Source organism: Saimiri boliviensis, chromosome 11, assembly GCF_048565385.1.
Source record: "Saimiri boliviensis isolate mSaiBol1 chromosome 11, mSaiBol1.pri, whole genome shotgun sequence".
Taxonomy (NCBI): Eukaryota; Metazoa; Chordata; class Mammalia; order Primates; family Cebidae; genus Saimiri; species Saimiri boliviensis.
In genome coordinates, this window is record NC_133459.1 from 53,397,989 (window position 1) to 53,423,254 (window position 25,266).

The window sequence follows — 25,266 nt, forward strand, 5'->3', positions numbered from 1 at the left end:
GTGGCTGCAGTCTGAAGGGGAGGAGAGGGGCTGGAGAGGTGGCAGGGACCAGGTCACAGAAACCCCCAGGTTAAGGTGCTTGGCCTGTTCCCTGTGGAGGGTGTGAGGTCCCTGAAGAACTATGTTGAAGGCTTTGTGAGGAGAGAGGGAGACAGACTTTCAGCACTGAGCTGGGAGACCAGCAAGAAGATGAAGTTGCTGCGTCATCAGTCCTGGGCTAAGTAGTTGGCATCTGGAAGCGAAACTGTTAGAAACTAGAGCCTTCCTGGGAGTTTTCTGTAACACAGAGGCTACTTGGGCAAGATCAAATGGTAAACACACTGTGTGTGTGTGTGCACACATGGTGTGCATGAACATGTGATGGATGGATGGCCCCCATCTTTCCCTCTGGTAGCCGGTGGCCACCCCAGTGTGTCCAGGGAAGAGCAGAGCAAAGCCCTTCCTCCCTGCTGATCAGAGGTGCCCCAGGCTTGAACACTGGGGTAAGTAAATGCAGGACAGACAAGTATGCTTGCTGCCAGGGAAGAGAAACTGGGCCTTGGGAATGGACTTGGATCTAACCCCCAACTCCACCTTGAACTAGCTGGGAAACCTTGGGTGAGACTCTGCACCTCTCTGAGCCTCAGTTTCCTCTTCTATTTAATGAGGAAACTGAATCTACTTCATGAATTGTTGAGAAGCACCCAGCCCATGGTAGATCTTTAAATATGGATAGCTTCCCACTCCTTCATTCTCCCCACCCTCACCCTCTCTGACGATACTGGCAGCCAGCCAGGTGGTGACTCAGGAAGACTGTGATTAATGCAACTCAGCTCTGAGGCGTGATGTTGAAATCAGCCCAACGGAATGGCCTGACCTCCACTGGGCCATGATGGGGAGGTTTGGAGATCTGTAAGCTCCTTGAGACTCTGGTCTTTCAGGAGTCTGGTGCTGGGCTTTGCACCCCCTTCCCCAACCCTAAGAGCTTTTGGGGAGTTATTTTCAAAGCTACCTTTGGTGTTCATTTTAGGAAACTAAGGGGAAATGAGACAAACTCCGGGGTCCTATTATGTAGGCACTGCAGTAAAAGGGCACACACAGACCTCCTGACCACACAGGATGAAGGTGCTCTTAAAACCCAATTTAAAGAGGAAATGGATTTTTATTTTTATTTTTTTTGAGACAGAAACTTGCTCTGTCACTCAGGCTAGAGTACAGTGGTGCGATCTCAGCTCACTGCAACCTTCGCCTCCTGGGTTCAAGCAATTCTCCCTGCCTCAGCCTCCCAAGTAGCTGGAATTACAGGCATGCACCACCATGTCCAGCTAATTATTTTGTGTTTTTAGTAGGGGCAGAGTTTCACCATGTTGGCCAGGCTGGTCTCAAACTCCTGACCTCAGGTGATCTACCCAACTCAGCCTCCCAAAGCGCTGGGATTATAGGCATGAGCCATGGTGCCTGGCCTAGAAGAGGAAATGGAGATGCAGAGAGGTGAAGGTGTATCACTGGTAGGATAGCCCAGCTGGTGAGTGGTGGAATCGCAGTTGAAATGCACGTCTGACCACAATGCCTCTGTTTCTAGCCGCAGAACAGACCCAGAGCCTGGCTCCTTGAAATCAGGACCTCTGAGAGGAAGAAGAGCCTGCCCATCCTTGCCTGCTTTCATTTTACGGCAAAGTTAATCAAGGCCCAGAGAGGGCAAGTGGCTTGCAAGATTACACAGCAAGCTATGTGGTGTAGCCCATACATCCCATTCAACTGCCATACTCTCCCCTCCTAGTCTTAGACAATTGTCATTAAAGACTCTGTATACTTTTGGCTGTGAAGAGAGCCCTCTTCCCCTCACTACCAGCCATAAGGAATGCAGAGAAAGGACCCGAGAGGGTGAAGAGGGGTACTTGGCAGGGAGTGATGGGAGAGGGATGAGGCACTTCCTTGGTTTCTGGAAAGGCGAAATGACAGTGCTTTTTCTTCTTGCCTTTTTTTTTGTTTTGTTTTTTTGAGACGGAGTTTCGCTCTTGTTACCCAGGCTGGAGTGCAATGGCGCGATCTCGGCTCACCGCAACCTCCGCCTCCTGGGTTCAGGCAATTCTCCTGCCTCAGCCTCCTGAGTAGCTGGGATTACAGGCACGTGCCACCATGCCCAGCTAATTTTTTGTATTTTTAGTAGAGACGGGGTTTCACCATGTTGACCAGGATGGTCTCGATCTCTTGACCTCGTGATCCACCCGCCTCGGCCTCCCAAAGTGCTGGGATTACAGGCTTGAGCCACCGCGCCCGGCCTCTCTTCTTGCCTTCTTAATGAGAAAGCTTTCATAACAAACTGGTGGCATCTCAGTGTGTCTGCAGCTGCTCCAGGTTATGTGGAGATTGTCTGCGCTGCACACAGTGGCATCAAGGTGATAACGTCTGCACAACACACCCACTGAGTCTGCCAGGCAGGGTGGTTCTACATCACCAGGGTGCACAGGGACCAGCCTAGCAGAGACATGGTTGGGTGCCAAACTTGGGGTACTTGAAAAAAATAGCTCCCTTATGACTCAGTGTGGTGGTTCATACCTGAAATCCTAGCACTTTGGGAGGTTGAGGTGGGAGGTTTTTTGAGGCCATGAGTTCAAGACCAGACTGAGCCATATGTAGTAAGACGCCATCTCTATGTTTTAAAATTTTTTTTTAAAGTTCTTTACATATTACTTCTTCTCCTTTTTTTTTTTTTTTTCCTTTTAGATGGAGTCTCGCACTGTCACCTGGGCTGGAGTGCAGAGATGTGATCTCGGCTCACTGTAACCTCCACCTCCTGGGTTCAAGCGATTCTCCTGCCTCAGCCTTCTGAGTAGCTGGGATTACAGGCGTCTGCCACCACGCATGGTTAATTTTTTGTATTTTTAGTAGAGACTGAGTTTCACTATGTTGCCCAGGCTGGTCTCGAACTCCTGACCTAGTGATCCGTCTGCCTTGGCCTCCGAAAGTGCTGGGATTACAGGCATGAATCACCACGCCCGGCCACTTGTGTTAGTTCTTGTATTCCGTTTATATATCTATCTTGTACATTTTCCCTATTTTTCCCCCTTTAGTCACGTTCTGGAATTGGAAACTTGCCCTGGAGTGTTTCAACAGGGAAATTTCCATCACTCATACTTCCCTTCTAAGAGGTTGACTCTGATCACACGGTGGAGAGCTGGTGCAGGGGTCAAGATTGAAGGTGGGAAGGCTTGTGAGTGAGTCTTTGAAGCTGTCCAGGGCAGACGTAGTGGTGGCTTGGACTAGGACAATGACCAGGAGGGAGAGAAAGGGAGGGATGCCCAAGTTATTTAGGCGTGGTCATGGTGGGGCCGGGTGTCAGTGGAGGAGCATCTGTGAGGTGGAAGCGGATGCCATAGCGAGGCACGTGGAGCTCGGAGGAGGGGCTGGCGTATGGAGGGAGGTGCGGCCCTAGCAGGAGCACAGGACATGGCTGCCCCTGGGATCACACTTGGCGGATGGCCAGACGGCCAGGGCCCAGCACACAGCCTGACACAGTGGCTGCGGAATGAGTGAAAGCTGAAGTTCTGGACCCTGAAAGGGAGAGGGAGAAGGAACGGCAGGGCAGGAAGCACCAGGTAAGCAGCTTGACCACACCGTGCCTGAGTGCCTGGCAGTGCCAGATGCCTCGGCCCCTGGCCATGAACGATCATTTGTGAGCCTTCTGAGCTGCAGGTGGGCGACTGAGAACAGCCTGGCAGGCTAAGCCCCTGGCTATGGGAACGAGCCATGTATTTTTCCCTGTGACTCACGGGCCCTGGGAACCACGATGTCCTCCGTTGCTGAAGTTCCTCCATTCGACATGTGAGACGGAGCTTACCACTAGGTGGCGCTCATAGGCGCTTTGTATTTTTCCCATGCTTCCGTGACAAAGTTGGGATTCCTGCTGTGCTGCTCAACAAACGGAACCCGGGCATACTTAGTCTTCACAAGTTACGAAGCTGATCTCAAGGGCTGTGCTGTTTTCAGTTCTACCACGTGGCAACTATCCCGCAGCCTGGGAAATGGTAGGATTCCAAGATCAAATAAAGGCCCTCCTTCAACAACCCGGTCTCCATGGCAACCGCCGGCCGCCCAATAGTGCTGTTCTCTGACCAGCCGGAGACCTCAGGCAAGTCATTTTGTAACTGTCCAATGGATTCACCTTGCCCGCTGCACAGACAGAGCTGATTTATTAGGACCGGGGAATTGCAATGGAGAAAGAGTAATTCATGGAGAGCCGGCTTGCTGGAGACCGGAGTTTTTTTTTTTTTTTTATTACTCTAATCTAATCCGTCTCCCTGAGCATTAGGACTTCGGAGTTTGTAAAGATAATTTGTCAGGTAGGGGCTTTGGAAGTGGGGAGTGCTGATTGGTCAGGTCGGAGATGGAATCCTAGCGGGTGGAAGTGAGTTTTTCTTGCTATTTTCTATTCCTGAGTTGGATAACTGAACTGAGTGAGCCAGATTACCAGTATGGGTGGTGTCAGCTGATCCACTGAGCGCAGAGTCTGCAAAATATTTCAAGCAACTCATCTTAGATTTTACAGTAGTGATGTTAACCCCAGGAGCAATTTGGGGAGGTTCAGACTGTTGGGGTCAGAGGCTGCGTGTCCTCTAAAGGGTGATTTCTAATCTTGTAGTTAATTTGTTATTCCTGCACAGGCAGACTGGTTCCCAGCAAGAAGGAGGTCTTTTCGAGAAAGGGCTATTACCAACTTTGTTTCGGCGTCAAACCATCAACGGAATACCTTCCCAAAGTGAGTTCAGCCTACACCCAGGAATGAACAAGGACAGCTTAAAGGTTAGAAGCAAGATGGAGTCAGATAGGTCTGATTTCTTTCACTGTCATAATTTCCTCAGTTATAGTTTTGCAAAGATGGTTTCAATTTAATCTTTCAGAACCTCAGTTTTCTTCAAGTGGGAAATGGGGATAATAATTATTTTTCCCTTGTCCTGAGTTAGGATACATGTGAGAAAAAAAATCATGGGTTCGTGGGGGAAGTAAGAGCAAACAGAAGCAGTACTGTCAAAGGCGTGTGAACCAGAGCAACTCCATCTTGGATAGGAGCTGAGTAAAATGAGGCTGAACCTACCAGGCTGCATTCCCAGATGGTTAGGCATTCTAAGTCACAGGATGAGATATGAGGTCGCCACAAGATACAGGTCATAAAGACCTTGCTGATACAATAGCTTGCAGTAAAGAAGCTGGGCAAAACCAAGACGGCGACGAGAGTGACTTCTGGTTATCCTCACTGCTACACTCCCACCTGCACCATGACAGTTTACAAATGCCATGGCAATGTCAGGAAGTTACCCTATACAGTCTAAAAAGGGGAGGCATGAATAATCCACCCTTTGTTTAGCATATAATCAAGAAATAACCATAAAAATGGATAACCAGCAGGCCGGGCGCGGTGGCTTAAGCCTGTAATCCCAGCACTTTGGGAGGCCGAGGCAGGTGGATCACGAGGTCAAGAGATCGAGACCATCCTGGTCAACATGGTGAAACCCCGTCTCTACTAAAAATACAAAAAATGAGCTGGGCATGGTGGCGCGCGCCTGTAATCCCAGCTACCCAGGAGGCTGAGGCAGGAGAATTGCCTGAACCCAGGAGGCGGAGGTTGCGGTGAGCCGAGATCACACCATTGCACTCCAGCCTGGGTAATAAGAGCGAAACTCCATATTAAAAAAAAAAAAAAAAAAAAAAAAAAAAAAAAAAAAGGATAACCGGCAGCCCTCAGGGCTGCTCTGTCTGTGGAGTAGCCATTCGTCATTCCTTTGCTTTCTTTATAAATCTGCTTTCATTTTCCTCTATGGACTCATCTCAAATTCTTTCTTGCATGAGATCCAAGAACCCTTTCTTGTGGCCTGGATTGGGACCCCATTCCTGCAACAAGGAATGGCAATACTGAGGAAATCCCTGACCCAAAGAGTAACTTTGGGTAAGCAGTGGGGTCCAGGAACACTACTGTATTTTATTAATAAAACCTTTTTATCAAAGCCTCTGGAACCCAGCCCTGCATTGCTACCTCATTGGATTCCTCCAGTCACTTTTACAGACCTCACTCCCCACCCACCCCCGTGGGTGCTGCAGTGAAGGCAGAGATACAGGTGATGCTGTGGCTGTTCTCAGGTGCCTGCAGCCTGTAGGAGTCTCCCTTGAGGGTGGGTCCTCCTCAGGCACAGGATTGTGAGTGGCGTCCCTTAGGTCTCACGGTCACTGTGTGGGCCATCTAGGGCTGCATCCTGAGTGTTCTGACTTCAGCTCTCCAAGATAGAACAGGACTCCCGATACCTGGCCCCGATCTGTTAACACCTTGGCATTAGGTTGGCTGGTCCTGGTGAACGGAGGCCACAGTTTGCACTCCATCACGGGAATTTACAAGAAAGCAGAGTCCACGTGCTTCCAGAAATCACATGGCTTCCTGCAGGTCTAGGCCTTTGCAAAGCCATAACAGGAGTCATTGTTCACTTGGCGAGTCAGGGCCTCCTGGACGGGGACCATGTGAGGTACTTCTTGAATAAATTTCTCAGGAAGGGTTTGCCTCTGTGCACAAGGTTTGGTCTGCTTTTTTTTTTTTCTTAGGAAAGAGATATCAAGTGAGCTGCTTTTCTTCAACGACTGCTCAGCCAGAGAATGGCTGGAAGTCATGTTTGGCTGTGGCAGTTCTCAGATGCCTGGTATCAGCAGCTCTCTCCTTCTCTTTCCAGCAGGATCTCCCCACCGGGAACTGTAGCACTGTGGCTATGAGCATGTGCTCTGAAGCCACATTGGGTTCAATTCCCAGCTCTACTTCTTGTTAAAGCTATGTAAACTTGGTTAAGCGACTTAACTTTACTGTGCCTCAGTTTCCCCATCTGTAAAATGGGTTGCTCTGAGAATTAAATGAGTTTATTTTGTAAAGTGCTGAGAACAGTGTCCTTTATATAATAATTGCTCTGTAAGTGTAGGCTATTCCGTGTCTCTTCCGATTGTCTTACTTTGCCCTCTTGGAAGACATGCAGTAGAGAGTGAGGGACACAAACATTAATAAGGCAGCATGATAGCCAAAGCACTTTACATATGTAATTTGTGAAGCTCTTAATATTTGTACAAGGTAGGCACACTCATCCCCATTTGGCTGATGAGTACACAGAGTCTCATTGTGGGAAGTGACTCGCGCAAGGTCCCCTCTGCTGTGGAGAAGCTTCTAAGACCTCAGCATCCCTAGTGAGGCATTTTCTTCTGACCCCCTGGTTTCCTGGCCCAAGCCTGCTGGGCCCTCAGCTGTCTCAGTTCACTCCTCACTCTATAATCTGTCTGGTCTTGGAGTCAGGACAGTCACCAGGCGTATTAGAGTAAATACGCTGCCTGCTCTAACAAATAACCTCTGCTTTCAACACTTCCACACTGGAGATTTCTCACTCACATCACAGTTTAATGAAAGCCAGGTATGATGTGTGGGGAGAATCCTGCTCCACACACTCATTCAAGGACCCAGGGTGGCCTTGCCACCCTTGCCACCCTCCAGGGGCTCAGAGTGCCCCTCCAGATCATCTGCATTTGGCCAGCCAACCAAGAAAAAGGGAGAGCATGGAGACTTCCTAAGAGACGGTCACAGAACAGGTGACTTAAGGTGACTCAGGTCAGAGCAGGTGACCAGGGGTGACTCGGAATGGAGCAGGTTACCAGGGGAACAGATGTGAACTACTGCTCAGAGCTGGTGGGGAGCTTGTTTACTGAAACTAGGGGCAAGGAGATGAGGAAGTTAAACTTTAAAATGGAGAACAAAAAACACGGAAACTAAACATACTGCCATAGTGATTCTTCTCAGAGAAACTTGGAACTCACTATTTATCAGCTCCCCGTCTTAAATGTTATAGTTCTTTCTCTTCAAACTTCCTTAACATGTCTTGGCTTAGTTGTTTTGCTTGATTCTCTAAAAGAAGAAGCTTCTCTAAATAAGGTGGGGGCGAGTTAAGGGAGTTTTAGTAAGTGCTGTTTCTGTGAGTCTTTGCACCAGCCTACAGATGCATGGGATGACACAACACCCGACAAGAATGAGTACACTTAGTATGGCTGCAAGAGAAGTAAGAAGTGGGGCCATGATTTCTTTCCATTTACCAAATCGTTTTTCTAGCCACCCTGTGAAGTAGTCATTTACCCCTGAGTTGTTGGCTAACTCACTGGACAGAGCAGTTAGACCTTGCAACGCCTTTGTTATACTTCCATCAGGGTGGTATTGTTTGGGATGAAGGTACGACACTGAGATTTAATCATGATGCAAACTCCTCCTCTCTCTCAGAATATCATGTCTAAGGCTATTCTGTTTTCCCAAACCATCTGGCTAGTGGGTCCTAATTGCTCAGCTATTCCTTTAACAGCATCTCTAGTGTAGATAATAAACCATTGTTGGTTGTAATAAATGTAATTTATCCAATCTATGTTTTTTTTTTTTTTTTTGAGACGGAGTTTCGCCCTTGTTACCCAGGCTGGAGTGCAATGGCGCGATCTCGGCTCACTGCAACCTCCGCCTCCTGGGTTCAGGCAATTCTCCTGCCTCAGCCTCCTGAGTAGCTGGGATTACAGGCACGCACCACCATGCCCAGCTAATGTTTTGTATTTTTAGTAGAGACGGGGTTTCACCATGTTGACCAGGATGGTCTCGATCTCTCGACCTCGTGATCCACCCGCCTCGGCCTCCCAAAGTGCTGGGATTACAGGCTTGAGCCACCGCGCCCGGCCCAATCTATGTTTTTATTAATTGTCACCCACCGAAATATTGACTCAAATCCTGCAGCTATTTGCTCTCAGGCTTTAAATTTATCTGGTACTCCTCCTTGTGGGACTTCAACTGCATCTAAATAAATGTGAGTGTTGGAAGACTCACGAGGGGCTTTCCTTGTTTTATGCTGTTGTATTTTTCCTCTCTCTGGTTGATGAAATGCCAGGGTGAAAGGGATAGCCAATTGAACTAGAGCACGAGTACCGCTCCAGCACGTGGGAGAGCCTCCGGTAAAGGTCCACCCCAACGCTACCGTGCATCCGCTCGGGGATGATCACGGGCTGACTGATTGGTAAGCTCCCGAAAAAGTCTTAAGCTCACTACATCCTTTCGGGTCTCCAAGGCATGCTGAGTTTTCTCCTTGTCGTGAGACATGAAATGAACTTAGTGTCAGGAGATGGAAGCTGGATAGGCCTCAGGGGCTGACTTGCAGGGCGTTGAACTTTGGGATATGGCAGAGAGAGGGCTCAGCACGACTTGTTAACCCCAGGCTGTGGAATCCTGGAAAAGAACTAACAGACAACCCATGGCTGGTCCACTGGAGGACCATCCAGTGGAAAGGGGACAATCTGGGCCTCTGGCCTGCTGTGTGCCCAAGCATAACCATTGCTTTTGTTTATCATGAGGATGGACTATTTGATGCATTCCAACCAGGCGTTTGCATTTTGACATCCTGTCTCAAGCGCTAACGTTTGTTTTAGGACTTCGACTTTTACAATAGCTACCCTGGCCTTGTCATTAGATGGCGGAGGAACAACAGTTTTGTCATGGGAAGTTCCGGAAGAAGGCTTACGGGAAGGTGCAGGCGGTGGGGAAGCAATGAAGCAAATTTTAAAGAATCTGATAGGGTCTGCTTCTGAAACCTCGGCCCCGATTTCATAAAACTGGCTTAAAGAAAGGAACCAGCTTAGAGAAGAGAGAGAGCTTTGAGGTTTGAGATAATAACCTGCACTGAATTGCACCGGTTTAGCTGACGGTTAGGGGAAGCTGTTCTTTGTTTTTTTGTTTTTGTAAAGTGAATGTATGGCTTTAGGAAATTGCATTACAGCTACTGATTGGGGCAGTCCATCCTTGCTCTTTCTTTTCTTTTTTTTTTGAGACAGAGTCTTGCTCTGTTGCCAGGCGCCAGGCTGGAGTGCAGTGGCACGATCTCGGCTCACTGCAATCTCCGCCTCCCAGGTTCAAGCAATTCTCCTGCCCCAGCCTCCCAAGTAGCTGGGACTACAGGCGCACGCCGCCATGCCCAGTTAATTTTTGTATTTTTTTAGTAGAGACGGGGTTTCACCATGTTGGCCAGGATGGTCTCGATCTCTTGACTTCATGATCCGCCCGCCTCAGCCTCCCAAAGTGCTGGGATTATAGGCGTGAGCCACCGCGCCCAGCCCTATTCTTGCTCTTTAGTGGTCCACAGAATGTCGGACCAACCACAGCATAAAAATTCTGTCTCGGGAGGGCAAGACTCCTAGTTGACACTGGGGTCTTCATCAAAATCTCCCTAGACTAAATGATCCCAATTCACCAGTGTCCAGTCTGAGGAAAGCCAGGAAGGACAGAGGTGCTTTTCTGAAGTGGAGAGCTGTCTGTGACTTGACAAGTCTCCACAGGGTAAACAATGCAAGCATTAAAATGCAATAGTGTGAGGTGAAATTGGCTTGGTTACATTAGAGGTGGTCAGCAGTAGAACGAGGAAAGAAGAAGGAGTAATAGAGTAGATGAAAGAGGGTTAAACTTTTCTTAGCTTTAGTTTGGTAGGGTTTCCCCTGGGACTATGGCCCATGACTCTGGAGGGGGCGGTGCTCTCTTGACTCAGGTGTGATGAGTCCCTTCTTTTTCTGCCGGCCAGATTGCAGTTCCAGTAGTTAGGAGCACTAGGTAAGGTCCTTCCCAGGCCGGTTCGAAGTTTTCCTCCTGCCAGCTTTTGACGAGGACGTGATCCCCAGGCTGATGTGATGTACTGGGAACTGCAGGGGTGGTGCCTGTGCTAAAAGATTTTAGTTCTGAGGAAAGAGAAAGTGGAAGATAAACCAAGTCTATAATTCCTGAGAAACTGATCTTTTGTTTTGAACTTGGCAATGTCAGTAGTGGAGTGCAAATAGGGTAACCTCTACAACATTTCATAAGGGGATGAGCTAACATCTCTCTGAGGAGCAGTTCAGATTCTCAGCAGGGCAATGGGAAGGCATCTAGTCCGTGGCAACCGAGTCTCTGAGACTAATTTGGTTAGGGGGCTTTTTAGAGTTTGGTTCATTCTTGCTATTCTTCTTGATGAAGGTAGGTGCCAGGGAGTATGATATTCCCATGTTATATCTAGTACCTGGACTAAATTTTTAATGACATTTGCAGTGAAATGTGTCCCATTATCTGGATTAATGTTTTCTATTAATCCAAACCTGGGTATAATATGTTCAACTAATGCCTTGACTACATTATTACCATTTGTACTTGAAAAGGGAATAGCTTTTATCCAATGAGTAAGGTGATCTACTATTACTATAAGTATTTTAGACTAGCAATTGGAGGCATCTCTATGTAATCAATTTGGATACTTTGGAATGGCCTTAAGTCTGGACTCCTTCCCCCAAGGGGTAATCTTTTAATAGTTTATTAGTTTTCGTTGTTGTTGTTTTTTCGTACTAAGCAACTGTCTATAACCTGTTTGGCCAGGGTATAAATTCCTATGCACCCATAAACTCTGAGGACTGTGTCACGCATGGCTTAGGGCCCCCAATGGGTCCCTTGATGCAGATTAGAGAGGACTTGTTCTCTCATGAGGGGTTTGGGTAATATTTCTCTTTGGTGTAGTAACACCCATTTTCCTTCTGAATTTTCTTTAGCACCTATTTTTATTAGCTTTCATTTTTCAGTGGAAGAAAAAATGGGGATCACAGTGGGAGGAGGAAGGTAGGGAGTTAAGTGGAAAATAGGCATTTTAGAAGAAAAAGCAGCCTGTCTGGCTATCTGATCCGCTGGGTTATTTCCTCAACTTTTAAAAGAAAGGCTTTTCTGGTGTCCGGGGACAGGGACAATAGCTGTTTCTTCTGGCAACTGAAGGTTATTCAATACTTGGGTGATTAGCTCCTTATGAACAAGGTCTTGACCTTTACTACTGATGAGACCTCGTTCAGTCCAGATTTTAAAAATCAGTATAGATGGTTCCTTCTTGGTTCTGCAAGTACTTTAAGGCTTGGCTGAGTGCAAACAGCTCGCAAGTTTGGGCAGACCAATTATTATGCAATGTTCCTGACTTTATTTCTTAAAGAGTTTTTCCATCAATTACTGTATACCCATTGTGTCTTTTTCCTTAAATTACCCGGGAGAAACCATCTATAAATAAGCCTCGTCCCATCCTGAAGGGAGTTTCTGCTAGGTCTGGTCGGACCTTTGTATGGTAATTAGTTAAATCTAAACATGTGTGCTGTCTCTTTAGCTTTGGATCCCCTGTTAGGAAACCTGCTGGGTTAAGCGAATTATCAGTGGTTAATGTTAAATTATCTTTTTCTAATGGAATAGCCTCATACTTTAAAATTCTTGAGTCAGTAAGATACCTTTCTGGCTTCTGACTTACGATAGTTCTGACCCGGTGAGGTGTGCTCACAGTGAGGTTTCCTCCAAAAGTTATTTTTCTACTTTCTTTTGTTAGCAAAGCAGTTGCCGCTACAGATTGGATACATGTGGACCATCCATGGGTTACTGGGTTAAGGACTTTTGATAGGAAGGCTGAGCTGCCAGTGGCCTCCGTGCTTTGGGGTAAGAACTTCTAAGGCTATGCCTTGTTTACACTGACAAAAAGATGGAATGGCTGCTTTAAGGAGGGTAAAGCTAGGACAGAGGCAGTTATTAATAGATGTTTTAAACTTTCCAAGTGTCGGATTTCCGGTAATTGCCCAATGAGGAGGTTTGGCCTGTCTTGCATGAGCTTTTTGTATAAGGGTTTTGTTTTTAGGGCGTGCAAGTCTACCCATAGACGACAGTATCTGACTAATCCTAACACTTTCTAAGTTCTTGTTTAGTCTCTGGTAGGGGCAAGGATATGATGCCTTCAATTCATTTAAGCTAAATTCTATGTTTACCTTTGCTAATTAAATGACTTGTTCTAATATTTGACTAAATAAATTTGGAGACTCCATAAACCCTTGGGGGTAAGACTGTCCATCGGTATTCCTGTTTTCAACTGGAGTGAGGGTCTTCTCACTCAAAGGCAAACAGGTCCCAGCTGTCCTCTGCTAATGGACAAGCCCAGAAGGCATCTTTAAATCAATTGCTGTGAACCACTGGCGACTGTATGGGATCTTACTGATAATAGTAAAAGGATTGGAAACAGCGGGGTGTATGTAGACTATGTGATTAATCGCTCTGAGGTCTTGCACTAACCTGTATGTCCCGTCTGGCTTCTTTACAGGAAGTATTGAGGTGTTATAGGGAGACACACAGGGTTTAAGAAGCCCAAGACAGAGAAGGCCTTCAATTATAGCTTTCAAATTTACCCTGGGTTCTAAAGGAATAGGGTATTGCTTTCTCTTTACTACGTCCCTAGGGGTTTTTAATTTAACATGAATCGGAGGAAATGGCAACTTTCCTCAATTCCCATCTTTTGACCATACCTCGGGATGCATGTGTTCTTTGTCTATGGTGGTGAGCAAGTTTAGGGAAGGGAGGAATTTTCTATGATGGACTTGGAGGCGAAAGCCTAATTTTAGCATTAAATCTCTTCTTAATAGATTTGTTCCTGTTTCCAGAATTAGCAGAAATTTGATACTAGCTATTGGTTTTTATATTTCACTTCTGTCTCCTTTGAGATTTTCTTTTCTACCTTTGAGTCTCCTGGCTTTACCCTTTCATACCCTTTATGTTGCCTAGAGAGTGGGGGTCTTGGTTCTTTATAGGTTCTGGCTCCCAGGGTACCTTGTGGTATGGTGGACAGCAGAATTTTTGCCTTCCGCTTTTTTTTTTTTTTTTCCAACTCTTTTTACATATACTTTTGAGCTTCTCTTAGTTGCTCTTCTATAGGTCTATCTTTCCAGCTCTCTGTCCTTTGTAATTTCTTGTTAACATCTGGCCAACTATAAGTTACAAAATGAAGCTTTAACATCCCTCATTTGAGGGGGGTCTTCTAATTCTAGACCTGCATAGTTCCTCATTTGCTCTTTGAGTCTTTCTAGGAATTTGATAGGTCTTTTATTTTCTTTCTAATATTTTAACATTAAGCCTCGGGGTCTGTCAAGGGCAAATTGTTGTTAGCTTTATTCTTTTTGTCTCTTACCTTACTTGAGGTATTTCTCATCTTGATAATTTTGGGGTGAGGCTCAATTTCCCTCACTAGAAATGTCTTGCCTTTTGGGGTGAAGCTTAATTTCCCCTACTGGAAATTTCTCACCTTCCCTACCACCGGTGGTTTGTGTGAGGCCCAGTGGAGATTCCTCACCTGTTTATAACCTCCAAGATACCCCGACCAAGGAATGCGTCCCACCCCCATGGCTTTTCTTGCCTTCATATGTCCTGACCAAGGAATACTTTACCACCTCTGCAACTTTTTTTACCTTGGTCCCAACCAAGGAATACTTCACTGCCCCCACAGCCTTTCTTACCTTGGTCCTGACCACCAAGAAAATACTTTGTTGCTTTTGCAACATTTCTTACTTTGTTCTCTGCCCAGAGTTACCTAGTCTCCGTGATATGTGATGATCTTTGTCCCCAAGTTGTTGGTCTGTTTCTTCCTGTGTCACTGAGTCCAGTTTTATTCGTCACGGTCTTGATTCCTTACTTCTGAGGCCACCACAATGAGGCAGTGAGGCTCACCTCCTCATGGGAGAGGTCTCGACCCTCCCCAGAGGAGAATGGGAATCCCAGGCAGGCCCCCGAGTTTGTTAGAAATAAACTTTTGATGCTGTAAAAGATATAGCACTCAAATATAAATTTTTTTCAGCAGGGCAATTTACTTCTATAGAAGGGTATGTCTCACGGATGGAACAGTGGCGAGAGCGTACCTGAACAAGGGAGAGGAAGGGGTTCTTACCCCTGATGCAGGTAGCCCCTACTGCTGTGTCGTTCCCCTATAGCTAGGGTTGGACTGCACAGTCTAAGCCAGGCGTCCCCAAACTACGGCCCACGGGCCGCATTCGGCCCCCAAGGCCATTTATCCGGCCCCTCGCCGCACTTCAGGAAGGGGCACCTCTTTCACTGGTGGTCAGTGAGAGGAGCACAGTATGTGGCGGCCCTCCAATGGTCTGAGGGACAGTGAACTGGCCCCCTGTGTAAAAAGTTTGGAGACGCCTGGTAAGCGAATCCTGACTAGCTATGTTAAAGAGAGTGGGGCTATAAGCCAGAGCGGTGGGGTAACCAGTTTTGGTGGGAAAGACTGTTATGGAACAGGTGACTAAAGGTGACTCAGGATGGAGCAGATGACCAGAGGAACACATGTGAGCTACTGATCAGAGCTGGTAGGGAGCTTGTTTACTAAAACTAGGGGCAAGGATGTGAGGAAGTTAAACTTTAAAATGGAGAACAAAGAACACGGAAACTGAACATACTGGCATACCGATTCTTTGAAGAGCAACTTGGACCTCACTGTATTTAACACCATTGAATGGGTAAGTGGAATGGCATTGCGTGTATCCAGGCTTTTGGGCTGCTGTTCTAAGCAGGGAGCCTGGCAAACGTGATGCTCTCCTTCGATGCTGTTTGGAGCCCCAGCACTCTTTGGAGTCTGGGAAAATTTGACCTTTAAAAACCAAATTGCCATAGAGATTGCCTTACCCAAAATTTTGGTTCACAGCCTTCATTGGATTATCTACTGGGGCAAACAAAGTAAACCTGGCAAGCTTGCGTTACTATCTCATGGCTAAGGTTCCAAGCTATTGGATCTTTGTGTGTGTGTGTGTACATTTCTATATGTGTTTATTTGTATGTACACTTATTGTTATATATTGTGTCTACTACATTGGCTTATAAGTAAAAGAGTGCTCATAAATTAAGTAAATAAGCCTAAGCAATTTTCAAGTTCACATGACTTAAGTATCACTTTACTAAACAAGCTAGCTTTAAAATTATTGGAATAAACATAAAAATGCCTTCAGAATTGTCAGCATACATTTTGTCTAAATTGTTTGTTTGCTAGATATTTTGAGAGGTCAGTGTTTGGCATGGAAGTGTAACTGGGGCAGCGTATTCAACTCCCCATTCTGAAGAGGTTCTTAGCCTCACTAACTCCAAAGAATGGGGAAAGGGGCCCCGGAGGCATGGTGAGTTTGCCTTTTGAATAAATATCATGGACCCAAAGAGTTTTGCGGAAAAGTGATTTATTAGACAGAGAGAGAGAGAGAAAAAAAGAAGAAAGACAGCTCCCATGCTGTCATGGGAGGGGATCCAGAGAAGGAATCCCTGTAGGTAGGGAGCAGCTGGAGTTTTAACCCTTGAGTTACTCCCTTTATTCATGTTCTTGTCCAATGAGAGGAGTTCTTTCAAACTTCCTCTGGAGTGATTGATCTTTGACTCTGCCACCAGATTGGCTGCGGAGACCTCTCCTTCTAGAGCTTTTGGCAGGTTTTTTGGGACAAAGAAGCTTCACCTGGCTTTCTCTACCTAGCCCACTACAAGTGGGAAACCCAGACAAAGAACTTTACGTTTAAAACCCCTTCGGTTCCCAGATGGAGACGTGGAGCTGGGAAACCCTTGCCTTTGAAACCATGCCCGTCGCAGACCCGGGAAGAGAAGTCCCTCTTCTCTTTTATAACTGTAATACTATGGTTTGCATGCTTCCTTTTGACAAATGCGAGTTATTTATTTATTTATTTATTTATTTATTTATTTATTTTGAGACGGAGTGTCGCTCTTGTTACCCAGGCTGGAGTGCAATGGCACCATCTCGGCTCACCGCAACCTCCGCCTCCTGGGCTCAGGCAGTTCTCCTGCCTCAGCCTCCTGAGTAGCTGGGATTACAGGCACGCGCCACCATGCCCAGCTAATTTTTTGTATTTTTGGTAGAGACGGGGTTTCACCATGTTGACCAGGATGGTCTGCGAGTAATTTGTAAAAGGAAAATATCTTGTGCCGCTCAAAATATCTAGGCTGAAGGAAATACCTGGAGTACAAGCTGCTTGAGGTGACCGCTGCCTCCCATTCTATTCAGTCTCACCGAGATAGATGCATATCTAATTGCCTTTTTTGAAAGGCTAATCAGAAACTCAAAAGAATGCAACCATTCATCTTGCACCTAACTGTGACCTGGAAGCCCCAAGCCCCCTCCCCCACTTTGAGTTGTCCTGCTTTTCCAGACAGAACCAAAGTTCATTTTACATATGTTAATCGGTGTCTCCTGCCTCCCTTGTTAAAAGTGAAAGAACTGAGTACCGAATGGGATAAACTTTTTTTTTTTTTTTTTTGAGACAGATTCTTGCTCTGTCACCCAGGCTGGAGTGAAATGGTGGGATCTCGGCTCACTGCAACCTCCACCTCCCAGGTTCAAGCGATTCTCCTGCTGCAATCTCCTGAGTAGCTGGGATTACAGGTGAGTCTCACTATGCGTGGCTAATTTTTGTATTTTTAGTAGAGACAGGGTTTCACTAACAATACAAAATGTTTGTCACGCTGGTCTTGAACTCCTGAGCTCGTGATCCACCTGCCTTGGCCCCCCAAAGTGCTGGGATTACAGGCGTGAGCCACTGTGCCTGGCCATGGTTAAGTGTTTTGGGCAAACTTTTTGTGTAAATTAAAATCTTAAAGTTATTTTTTGATGCTCATTTAATATCTGTGTCATTTCCAATTATGAAAGGGTTGTGATATGGGGAAATATGTTTCTGAAATTGTGGAATTGTTCTTATCTATAAATGCTCATATCTGATAGTTCAGGATTTTTTGCTCTTTAGGGTTTCACTAAAGTTTTAGCATACAAATTCTAGTTAACACATAATTCTGTATACAAAGTGTGCCCCAAAAGATTATGTCATTAGTGAGAAAAAGAATGATTTTGTCTAATTCAGAAGTTTCCAAAAGTTAGTTCAAATTGCAGATTTGAAAAGTTTATTTATGAAACAATGTGGTAAGTTACCATTAAGTAGGGGAGAAAAATGTGGAAAAAGTTTAGATGATAAAATATTCTTGGCCAGGCAAGGTGGTTCTTGCCAAATCCCATCACTTTGGGAGGCTGGGGCCGGTGGATTACCTCAGGTCAGGAGGTAGAGACAAGCCTGGTCAACATGGTGAAACGCTATGACTACTAAAAATACAAAAAATTACCTTGGCATGGTGGCGCGTGCCTGTAATCCCAAGCTACGCAGGAGGCTGAGGCAGGAGAATTGCCTGAACCCAGGAGGCGGAGGTTGCAGTGAGCCGAGATCGCACCATTGCACTCCAGCCTGGGCAACAAGAGCGAAACAACGTCTCAAAAAAAATTAAAAAATAAAAAAATAAACATGTGGCCCAATTTTGTTCAAATACTAGGTTTGCTAAATGCTTTAAGGTCCTAAGTTGCTTCTTCAGATTTTGAAAATTGTTGAACTTGCCTGCTTTACAACTCAGTAAGGCCTGGGGATATGTGGCATTGGCCACACCCCTAGTTATGCTGAAAATAATCAGACCTTGTCAGCACCTGGTACATAATTAACATAACTTACCAGGTTTTACATTAAAATTAAAATTGCCGTCCTGGCATGGTGGCTCACCCCTGTAATCCCAGCACTTTGGGAGGCCAAGGCTGGCAGATCACGAGGTCAAGAGATTGAGACCATCTTGGCTAACATGGTGAAACCTCGTCTTTACTAAAAACACAAAAATTAGCTGGGCATGGTGGCACGCGCCTGTAGTTCCAGCTACTCAGGAGGCTGAGGCAGGAGAATTGCTTGAACCCAGGAGGGGGAGGCTGCAGTGAGCCGAGATCGCGCCACTGCACTCCAACCTGGTGTCTCATGACAGAGCTAGACTCCATCTCAAAAAAAAAAAAAAAATTAAAATTGCTAAGAGTTACCATTATAATATGCAATTAAGACTCCTAGAAATAGCCGAGTGTGGTGGCTCAAGCCTGTAATCCCAGCACTTTGGGAGGCTGAGGCGGGTGGATCATGAGGTCAAGAGATCGAGACCTTCCTGGTCAACATGGTGAAACCCCGTCTCTACTAAAAACACAAAAAATTAGCTGGGCATGGTGGCGCGTGCCTGTAATCCCAGCTACTCAGGAGGCTGAGGCAGGAGAATTGCCTGAACCCAGGAGGTGGAGGTTGCGGTGAGCTGAGATCGCACCATTGCACTCCAGCCTGGGTAACAAGAGTGAAACTCCGTCCCAAAAAAAAAAAAAAAGAAAAAAAGACTACTAGAAATAGTTTTACATACAAGCTGTGTGAGAACAGTAAAATGTGTGGGTTTTTAAAAATAAAAGGTTAAAAAATACTTTTGCTTCTTTCAAATTTCTGAGTCATCATTTTGGCAAAATAAACAACTTAGTTTCAAAGTTGTCTTTCCTAATGCCTGGCTTTTTGGATGGATCAGAGAACCTCTGAAAACAGTCAGAAAAGAGATAAACAGGATTACTTATCATGTTTAGGTATACAGAATTGCCAAAATGATGCTCAATTTTCTTTAAGTTCTACTTTTGTAAATAATACTAATATATGTTCCAAAATTGTATGGGATTTTACAAATTCTAACGTCTTAAGTATTTGCTATCAATCAATTATAATTACGGTTATTATGTTGTTATTATAAGCCACAGAAATAACCAAATTTCCTTGTATAAAGCTACTAACCCAAATAGAACAAAAAAATTAATTAAATACAAGAAAATACTTTGTCAGATTTTCATGTTAAACCAGCTGATACTGAAATTGTTTAAATATACAATTTGAATAAACTCCATGATCTAAGTCACATTACCTGATAAGCCATCACTTATCAGTGCTATGCACCTAATTTGGAAAAACAGCTGGTATTCAAGAGGATGTAAGGAGAACCAGGATGGCCATCTTGTCCTCCCTGAGTCCTTAAAGCTGTTATTAAAAGTTTTGCAATCCATGACTCATATAAAAAAATAAAATAATTCAAATTAAATACATTGGTGTGGTAACTGACAAATTACTAAAATCGTTTATAACCAGTGTTTAGTCCCATATTCCTGGGAAAACAGTTTAAGCCTCAGGCACATTTGGTCACCTGGTGAGCTACTTAAACATTGTATTAAAAAATCTCTTTCAATTGTTATTCTCAATGCATGTTTTCTGGTTGTATAAAAGCTTTCCCATGCAAGAGCGATGTTATAACGATAGATTATTGTGCTGCAGTGTGTTTTCACCAGGTAAAGAAAGCTTTATATGGTTTGCATCTTTTGGGAAGATCGGAAAAAGAACTGTCCTTGCCATCCACACTATGATAAAAGTTCACGACCTTGAACTTTGGGTTAATACCTCACAACTGAGAAGGGTTTCTCCACATTCTTGGAACTGTACACCCACTGGAACCTCTGAGATTTCTCCCCAGAGGAGGATGACATCCTTGATGTAAACAGCTTTTTCCAAGTTCACAGATTAAGACTTCGACTATCAGGAAACTCTTATCTATGAATATTTCCCTTGCTTATGCCTCTATGAACAATACAAGTGGAAAAGATGTCTGTGATGTGCCCTTATGGGGTGTACTTTGTGAAGGAGTTTGCAGCCAGTCTTATCCCTGGATAACCTTATACTTTGACAGATAAAAGATGAATGCCCAACGTAGGTGAGAAACTTTAATGGTACATACGTTGCCATCTGTCAGGAACAAAACATTGGTTCATACCTCTTAACCCACATGATGGGTTAAAGAGAACGTTGCCAGGAGGCCTTGACTCTTCTAGAACGGCATCATTTGTTAGGTTCTTTTTCCGTGGTTTAAAGTAAAAGAAGCAATGATTAGAAATGTATCCCTCTATGACAAATTCTACTATAAAGGATACAAACTTAATTCTCTTGCGAAAGTTACAATAGAATTGGCTGAACAGAGAAGTATCTGTGCAGCTGCTGGCACTCATGGCTTATGGAGAAAACATCTGGTATTATGGAGATTCAGTTGTAGTGGACTAACGAAGAAACTGTTTAGTCAAGTCATCCTTTGATCTGTCTGGTTTGAGGAGGTTTGGTTTATGGGGACCTTGGGTAAGGAAGATACTCTGAATTCTTGTTACTGTCTTCCCAATAGTCATAATAATAGTCTCTCTGGTGCACTGTATTCTCTCAAAGGTTTTAAATGCTTGCCTGCCGCCATCTCTAGAGTGTCATATGGTGTCTCTTCAACTGGAAGGACAAGAGCTGAAAGAAATATGCAACCACAAGGACATCATAACCCATGAATGACGTGCTGAGACCGGAAACCCAAAACGATGGTAACTGAGGGTGGCGCTAAGGCCCCAAGTTTTGGTCACACTCTCACCTAAGTGAGAACCTGACCAAAAAGGGGGAATTTTTTTTTTTTTTTTTTTTTTTTTGAGACGGAATTTCGCTCTTGTTACCCAGGCTGGAGTGCAATGGCACGATCTCGGCTCACCGCAACCTCCGCCTCCTGGGTTCAGGCAATTCTCCTGCCTCAGCCTCCTGAGTAGCTGAGATTACAGGCACGCGCCACCATGCCCAGCTAATTTTTTGTGTTTTTAGTAGAGACGGGGTTTCACCATGTTGACCAGGATGGTCTCGATCTCTCGACCTCGTGATCCACCCGCCTCAGCCTCCCAAAGTGCTGGGATTACAGGCTTGAGCCACCGCGCCCGGCTAAAGGGGGAATTTTTTTAAAGAAAATTCTGGGAGGCCATTGCTTTGGACTAAACTCATGCACTAGTCAGGGGCTGTGTTAAAGGAAAAAAACCGTCTTCCCTGGTTCACAAGGGGTGTGGTTTCAAAGGCAAGAACAAGAACTTTCCCATCCGGGAACCCAGAGTTCTTCGTTTAACTTTCCCACACGCCAGCTAGGTAAAATTTCAGGTGTGCTCCTTTATTTTAAAAAAGCCCGCGACAAGCTCTGGGAGGAAGGGCCTCTGTTCTGGGCTGGACAGCCAATCCAGCATCAGAGTCGAGGTCAGTCACTCCAGAGGAAGTTTAAAAGAGCACCTCTCATTGGAGAAAAACATGAATGGGGCAGGAATAACTTCAAAGTTAAGACTCCACTGCACCTTACCAGCCTGGATTTCCCTCTCTGGGATCCCCTCACACAACACCGTAGGAGCTGTCTCTCCCTCTCTATCTGTGCAGATATCCCCTTTGGATTCCCCTCTCACGGCAGCGTAGGAGCTTTCTCTCTTTCTCGCTCTCTGCCTAATAAATCACTTTCTGCTAAACTTTTTAGGTCTGATATGTACTTGAACCGTAAGCTCACCGCAGGCCAGGGCCCTCGTCCTCATTCCTGGGGCAAGGGAGACCAAGAACCTCAGGGCACATCCCACTGGGAAGGGAGCTAAGCCCCGTCCCGTCCTGTGACCAGGTTACACTAGGCTCCAACAAACCAAACCAAACCAAACCAAAATGGAGTCGCTTGTTCTAAGACTTTAAGGAAACACATAGATTCTAGAACAGACCAGGGTTTTTTTTTTTTTTTTCTCCTGCAAATCTCTATAACAAACATTCCTGACAACATACATATCCACCCCCTGAAGTTCCCATTAAATCTTTAACTAAATTCATTTCTTCTCACCTAGAGACCACCAGGCTTAGATGATCATGCAGCAAAGGTTCCAGCCAGTTCCAGGTGAAGACACCGCCCCTCACCATCAAGAAGGTACACTGTCTTCACTAGACAGAGCAGGGAGGTTTCGTCATCCTCAATAGGTAGGGACTATGCCCCAAGCCAGCATGAAGCAGTTACAGAAAAAAAGATGATTGGTCCCTGTACCTCCCATGAAGACTTATGGAGATCACATCTCTTACAGGGGAAATGAGGCAGGAAAATAGGGTCTGGAGGCAGGGAACATAAGGCGGATTCACACTTCAACTTGACAGGAAATACCATCTCCATAGGGCAGACAAGGAGTAAATGACTATGTAACTTTACTTCACCCTCATCATTTACCTAGAGGCATACACCAACTAACCAATGAAATGCTCCAGAGGATTTTTAAACTCCCAAAAATTCTGTAACAGGGCCCTGCTCCCACACTTGGAGTATACTTTCATTGTCAATAAATTTCTTCATTCTTTCTTCACTGTGTGTTTTGCCCAATTATTTGTTCAAGATGCCAAGAACCTGGACACCCTCCACTGGTAACAATAGTGCCGAGGCTGACAAACCCTGATTTATGTTGCTTATTATTATTTTTTTAAGACGGGGTCTCACTCAGTTACCTCGGCTAGAGTGTAATGGCATGATAATGGCTCATTGCAGCCTCAGTCTCCTGGATTCAGGTGATGCTCTTCCTTCAGCGTCCCAAGTAGCTGGGACTGCAGACACATGCCACCACACCCAGCTAATGTTTGTACGTTTTTTGTAGAAACTGGATCTCTCCATGTTGCCCAGGCTGGTCTCGAACTCCTGGGCTCAAGCAATTTGCCTGCCTTGGCCTCCAAAGTAATCCCTTGTAATCCTAGTAATCCCTGCTGAGATTACGGGTGTGAGCCACCACTCCCACCCCACGTTGCTCGATGAACCTTGCACTTTGGAAATAAAACAAATTTAGCTGTAATGTAATATTCTTTTTATATATTACTATATCTAATTTTCTAATATTTTGTTTAGGATTTGTATCTATATTCATGGAATAGATGGTCCTATAATTTTTCCTTTCATGTAATGTCCTTGTCAGGTTTTGGTATTAAGGTTGATTTGGCCCCATAAAATGAATTGGAAAGTGTTCCTTCTTTTTGAATTATCTGAAAGTGTTTATATAAGACAGATGTGTTCTCTGACTTCCTTTGCAGTCAGACCTGCCTCTGCTCACCTCTTCAACTCCATAAACTATTGATGTCCTTTGTCTAAGCCTGAGAAATTTAGTGAACCCAGTTACAGCACTAAGCAAAATTACTATTTCTTAAAGGTCAGAACTCACCTGAGCCTACTGGATCCCTGCAAGGCTGGGAACAGGTGGAAAATCTCTCTTTGCCCTCAAGCCTAAGTTTTATGATCTACCTCAGACTTTTATCACTTTGGCTGTTACCAGGCACTGACTCAAATGCTAATAAAGTAGGCTACTCATTCTCATTCGGCCATTGTTCCTGGTCTATAGCTGCCTTGGGTAGAAACCCTTTCAGAAGAATAGGGCAGGATCAAGGCACTCTTGGGACCCCTGCCATAACACTTTCATAGCAGCTCTGAAATCTTTTACCACTGTCATCTACTGTGTCTTCTATTGCTAACTAAACTTTTAACTCTTTTCAGGAGTTGAAAACCTTTTCTATACCTTGCCTGTCAAGACAGCTGGGTGGGTACAGGAGGGGAGAACATTAGTGTTTGCAGTGGACAGACCTATTCTAAGTTTTAGTTGTGCCACTATGAGTAGGGTTGCCTGAAACAAGGCATTTAGCTTTCCTAGTGGAGCCTCTGTTTACTCATCTGTGAAGTGGGACTAATAATGTCGACTTCAGTGGTGTGTTTAAGAAAAAAAGGAATTTATTAAGGGGGTTAGATGGCGCACAGCCTCAGAGGGCTGAAGACACAGACACTAGGCTGAGCTTCTAGAAACGGCTCTCAACACCAGCACAGAGCTGGCCCACCCAGGAAGCTGCTGCTTCTATCCTAATCAGGAAGCACTAAACCGGAAGATCGTCCTTGACAGCGAGGAAGCAGTGCCGGACCCACACCCACAAAATGTCTTCCTCCTGCCGGTTTCTTCACTTGACTCAAAATCCCATTCATGCGCAGCTGATTGGAGAAACCAAAATTGCATTTGTGATGCTAGCTGCAAGCAAGTCTGGAAAATGCAGTTTTTTTGCTTTACAGGCCTTGCATGCTGGGAAGGTGCTGGAACTGGGGATGAGCAAGCCTATTCACTGTACCCTCTACAGTTGGCGATCCTATTTTCATACCTGTTTCCTTTCACGGCTGTTTCAGGCATCTGTGTTCTCAGGCCCAGCTAATGAATCATGATTATTCTTAGTTATGACAACCGTCTTCCTCTTGCAGCTAGGGGTAGTCACGTGATCCAGTTCTGACCAATGAGAGTAAGGGAAAGTCTGCTGCGGGCCCTGAGTCCAGACTCCTGGAAAGGCTTTTGTTTCTCAGTAAAAGGGATAGCTGTAGATTGATGCCAGCTCTTCCCCTTTCATTCTGCCTTGAATGTCTGGAGCTCCAGCAGCCATCATGTCAGCGTGAGGATGAAAGGCCAAAGAAAAGGCTAGCAAGAACAGAAATATGGAAGATCATAAGCTCTTGTTGGCAGTGTTGAGCTACTGAGCTAACTGGAGTAAATGCCTCCCTCTAGAACTCTTGAGAAAAATACATTCATATTGATTTAAACAACTGCTAGTTGAGTTATCTGTTATTGTAGCTGAAAGTATTCCTGATGATAGATAATACTTCCTCTTAGAAAGGATGTGACTGGACTGCTGATGAAGTGGTCAATCTATGAGATTAGATAATTGACA

At 45.2% G+C, this 25,266-nt stretch overlaps 1 long non-coding RNA gene across 4 annotated transcripts; it reads left to right on the plus strand.

The window, feature by feature from the left end:
• Positions 1 to 3,180: 3,180 nt before the first annotated feature.
• Positions 3,181 to 22,844, plus strand: LOC141580258 (uncharacterized). 4 transcript variants are annotated; one of them, XR_012512418.1, is made up of 4 exons: positions 3,181 to 4,322; positions 4,644 to 4,782; positions 17,132 to 17,249; positions 20,944 to 22,844. It is a non-coding gene; the product is annotated as an uncharacterized LOC141580258 (long non-coding RNA). The 4 variants fall into 4 exon arrangements; XR_012512419.1 differs by having other exon boundaries at positions 3,181 to 4,115; positions 4,648 to 4,782; XR_012512416.1 differs by having other exon boundaries at positions 3,181 to 4,782.
• The last annotated feature ends 2,422 nt before the right edge of the window (positions 22,845 to 25,266 follow it).